General features: G+C 40.5%; 1 pseudogene; it reads left to right on the plus strand.

Moving 5' to 3' along the window:
- The first annotated feature begins 303 nt into the window (after positions 1 to 303).
- On the plus strand, positions 304 to 3,420 carry LOC113668531 (uncharacterized; annotated as a pseudogene).
- Positions 3,421 to 5,347: the final 1,927 nt, after the last annotated feature.

The raw sequence follows: 5,347 nt of genomic DNA on the forward strand, positions 1-5,347 counted from the left end.
TCCTAGAGATGTAAGTTGTAAGACCAATGTCCCTGGAGAGATGGGCTGTTCTACAGACCCTAAGATAGTGGATCCGTTTACACGCTTTGCTGACAATACTTGAGACATGTGTATTCCACTTGAGATCGTTCTGTACATATACACCCAGTAGTTTAAACTCTGAAACCCTCTCCAGTTCAGTAGGCCCGATATTAATAGGGGCAGGAATTGGACAGGACTTTTTGAAGGTGATCCACATATCTTTGGTCTTTCTAGGGCCATAGGGTTATAGTCAAGCCTTTCTCGGGCGCTACGACAACGGCCATGAATCACTATCTCAAGCCAAATCTAGAACCTTCGCCCAACGAAGCGATTTTACACATTGGGACTAATGATCTTAAAACCAGGGAACCAAAGGCTGTTGCGGAATCGATTGTGGATCTCGCGAGGCAGATCGAGGGCACCTGCGATACTATAGTCACGCTGTCGGAGCTTGTATGCAGAAAAGATAAGCTTGACCAGGAAGTGAAAACAGCCAACAAGTATCTAAAGAAGTTCTGCCATCAAAATGGATGGAAATTAACCCCTCATGAGAACATATCTCATAGCGTACTCAACAAAGGTGGACTGCACTTAAATTTTAAAGGTAATGAGCAGTTTTATAATAATTTTAAATCGCACCTAGAATGAGATAATGTGTTTTCCGTCAATGCCGTGCGGGACCGATTAAGCAACCAGAGAGCCGAAAAATCTATCTCACTATTTCCTCCTTTGCGCGGTTTTAAAATGGCATCACATGGAGAAAAGATATATTTAGGTGTCCTTAAACATGGATTAATCCTGTCTTAAACTCAGGTTTAATAAGTTTAAGTTGATGTTTAAGTCACTTATACCTAGATTTAAGTTGGACTCAAACCTGGCTTATACTATCTTAAGGCTAAAACTTAATGCAGGTTTAAGTGCACATTAAATGTGTCCAAAACGTTCCTGTATGTTTAAGTACTGTTTAATTGAAGTAAACAGAGCTCAAACATTTAATGTTGTCAAAGTACCATTTAACGCAAATTAATCTGCTCAAAATTTGTTGTTTATTTTAGTTTTGAATCAAATTTGTGAAATCAGTGAAATATTATTGTTTTGTTGTTTCATTACTAAACTGCCACCCACCAGGTCACATATCACACTAAACAATATATGTTATGTTATATGTTAATATTGAGTGATGCATCACTCAATATTAATCAATTAACAACACATATAGACGAGCTAAGAATCCTATTCGCAGACAATGATATCGATATTGTTTCCATAAATGAAACGAAACTGAACGAGAGTATTCAAGATCATGAAGTTCATATTTCGGGATACGAAATAATTCGCCGCGATAGACTTACAAAATCCGGCGGAGGGGTATGCTTCTATGTAAAAACCTCAATCAACTTTACTGTACGAAATGACCTACATATGGATGCATTAGAAAATCTTTGCTTGGAAATCCATAGGCCAAATTCAAAACCTTTTGTGATTGTTACTTGGTACAGACCACCTGACTCTCCTATTGGCATTTTTTCACCTTTTGAATCCCTAATTGGAAAATTGGATAGTGAAAATGTAGAATTTTTTGTACTGGGAGACATGAACTGTGATATGATCAATACTCGATATGACAATGATGTATCCAAATTAAGGAGTATTGCCGATGTCTACGGACTCGAGCAGCTCATCTCTGAACCGACAAGGATAACACCCACCTCTTCAACTCTAATTGATTTAATCTATACCAACTGCTCAGATAAGATCGTTTGTTCGGGAGTGTCACATCGGGATAAGTGATCATAGCATGGTGTATGTATATAGAAAACTTGCCCAGAACGGAATGTCTAATGGACATAATTCTATTACATATAGAAATTTCCGAAATTTCGATCGTCAAAATTTTCGTTATCACATCCTATCTCAATGTTGGGATAATGTATGAGTCTTCCAACCCAAACGTGATGTGGCAGCAATGGAAATGTACATTTCTAGCTATTGCTGACAAACATGCCCCACTGAAAACGATGCGTGTTCGTTCAAGGAGTTCTCCATGGATTACCTCTGAATTGAAAGACTCTAGGCATAATAGAGACATATTAAAAATCAAAGCTAGCAAGACAAATGATCCTAACGATTGGGCATTATTTAAGAAACAAAGAAATATAACCAATAAGCAAATACGCTCAGCTAAGCTAGTTTATTACCAAAATAGTTTTAATAAGCACACCAGCGACTCCCGAAAGACCTGGCAGACTATAAACGAGCTAACCTCTCGAAAATCTGGGAAAACGTCAGTGGTGTCACTAAAAGTGAACGGATTAACGATAACTAATCCGTTGGAGCTATCAAACGAATTCAATAACCACTCTGCTAATATTGGTCCAAAACTTGCCAGTGAGATAAATTGCGATAGTGGTGGCTATCAAAGATATCTTACCGCTACAGATAAACGGTTTAAGCTCCAACCCACCAATCCAAATAAAGTATTTTCACTTTTAAATAAACTAGACAAGTCAAAGGCAACGGGCCTTGACAAAATATCTGCTAGGTTGGTCAGGGAATGTGCTGATCTTATTTGTGTAGCGATATGTGATATTTTCAATCAATCTATTAACCAAGGGACGTTCCCAGATGACTGGAAATATGCAAGGGGTTTCCCCTCTTTATAAACAGGGTGACCGCGGTGATGTAAACAATTACCGCCCAATATCGGTGATTCCAATAGTGGCGAAGGCGTTTGAAAGGATAGTTTATGAACAGTTATATGCCTATTTGAAAGAGCACGATATTCTATGTCAAAACCAGTCAGGTTTTCGTGCTAATCATTCAACTGTAACAGCTTTGTTGGAAGCGACAGATTCTTGGGCATATGATATTGATAACGGGAAAATCAATGGAGTGATTTTTCTGGATTTGAAGAAAGCTTTTGACACTGTTGATCATCAGATTCTTCTATCGAAACTAAACTATTATGGTATACATGGCAAATCTTTCAAATGGTTTCGGTCATATCTAGAAAACCGCACACAAAAATGCTCTGTGAACGGGTCGCTTTCCAATAGCTACTCACTGACATGCGGCGTCCCTCAAGGGACCATCCTCGGTCCATTATTGTTCTTATTATATGTTAACGATCTTCCAAATTGCTTATCAAATTGTAAACCAAGAATGTACGCTGACGACACGCACCTTACATATGCGGGCAGTAATCTTGAGAATGCTCAGTTTTGTCTAAATGAAGACCTAGCAAACGTTTTCAACTGGCTACAAGCAAACAAACTTACATTGAACATGACCAAAACCGAATTCATGCTAATAGGGTCGAGGCAGAGACTGAATACTCTCACAGCTTCACCAACAATTACAATGAACAATACTCAAGTGAGCCAGGTTACAACTACGTAATCGCTTGGTGTAATAATAGACGATAAACTCGATTGGCATGGTCACATCGAAAAATTAACCAAAAAGATCGCCTCTGGTATCGGGACCCTAAAGCGAATTAGGCACTTGATCCCAGCATCAACCTTACATCTCGTTTATCAAGCCTTAGTAAAACCTCACTTTGATTATTGTGACATTGTTTGGGGTAACTATGGGAAAACGCTACAAGACAAACTGCAGAAATTGCAGAATAGAGCAGCCCGTGTGTTGACATTCTCTAACTATGATGCTGATGCAACTGAGCTACTCGAGTTTTTAAGGTGGAAAAATCTTACACGCCAGCAGGAAATTCACAAAGCCACCGTGATGTTTAGATGTCTGCACGGGCTAGCTCCAGAGTATCTGTGTTCAAAGTTTACGTGGCGTGACTCTGCTTATGACCTAAGGGACTCTGAAAATAAGCTCAATGTTCCCTTACCGCGCACTAATTATTACCGAAAGCTTTAGCTACAATGGCGCCACATTATGGAACAGTCTACCAAGCGATATAAGGAACACAGAGTCTCTGGGAGTATTTAAACGTAAGATCAATGACATTCTTTCAGTCTAACGCACGGCACTCACGAAAAACAGCTTTTAGTGTTATAGTATATAGTTTGAGTTTTACATATTCTAGTGTATGTGATATGTATTTTTTAGGCTGATGAATTGACCGTGTTTAAATAAAAATAAAATGAGATGAAATAAATGAAATGAAAGCTCCATTTTATTCTGCACAGCCCATCTTTCCAAGTAAGTCACAGCATCCTGCATTTGACTGACAGAGTCCTTAAAAACAAGTTCGTATAGGGTGCAGTCATCAGCGTACTTGCAAGTGGATACAGGTATTCCCCTGAGGATGCAGTCCTCAATATCGTTGACATGCACATTAAAAAGTGTAGGAGAAATGACACCGCCCTGGGGTACACCAGCAATCACCTCACCATGTCTGGAGAGGACTCCCGGGAGCTTAACCTGCTGTGTTCTGCCTGATAGGTAGCTCTGAGTCCATTTCCAAAAGCTCATGGTGATGCCCATGCCCGCGACTTTAGTCAACAGAACACCATGATCCACCAGATCGAAGGCTTTTCGGAATTCTACAAAGACCACATGCACGCCATTATATAGACTTCCAGAATCTGTAACGTTATACCAGTCTTGTGTGATGCTGGCAAGCGCAGTCATAGTAGATCTGTCCGCCGTAAAAGCGTGTTGGGAAGCATTAAGACTTAGGTCCTTTAGGTTTAGCTTAAGCTGGATCCTCTCCAGTACCTTGGCGACTTGTGGCAAAACTGAAATCTGCCTAAAGTCATCGTCTATATCCGTGGGATTATCAACCTTGGGTACCGGGCTGACCAAAGCATGCTTGTAACTAGTAGGATACTTGGACTGTACTATACTGGCACAAATAATATCGTGTACAACAGGTGCCAGTTCTTCGTGAAACCGTTTAAGGAGCCACTCAGGCACACCGTCAACACCTGTTGCTTTCCTCGGATTCACATGTTTGAGTATGGCTTTAACTTGCCCAATGTTTGGAACAGGCTGAGGTCTGTCGTCCAATTCACTGGCAACCTCGCTGACTGACAGTGCGGTGGGCTCTCGGTCCTTCCAAGGAGCAACAAAAGCATCGAGCAGAAGGTCCGCTGTTTTCTGTAGTTCAGCCTAGTTAGGCGCAGTTGGGGTTCTTGATAACTGCTGGGCACCACAGAGCGAGTAGATATATTTAAACCACTTGCTTGGATTCGTATAACGGATATCGCAGGCCTTCCTTTCATAAAATTTACGCTTCTAGCACTATAAGGGCTGCTACCATTCCACGCTTTCCTTGTCACCTTTAACCCAAGCCTTTTGTCTAGCACCTATCTGATCTTTAATATGCGGCGTCATCCTCTCCTTGTCACTAGGA

The sequence above is a fragment of the Pocillopora damicornis genome, chromosome 12 (genome assembly GCF_964200805.1).
Source record: "Pocillopora damicornis chromosome 12, jaPocDami1.2, whole genome shotgun sequence".
Taxonomy (NCBI): domain Eukaryota; kingdom Metazoa; phylum Cnidaria; class Anthozoa; order Scleractinia; family Pocilloporidae; genus Pocillopora; species Pocillopora damicornis.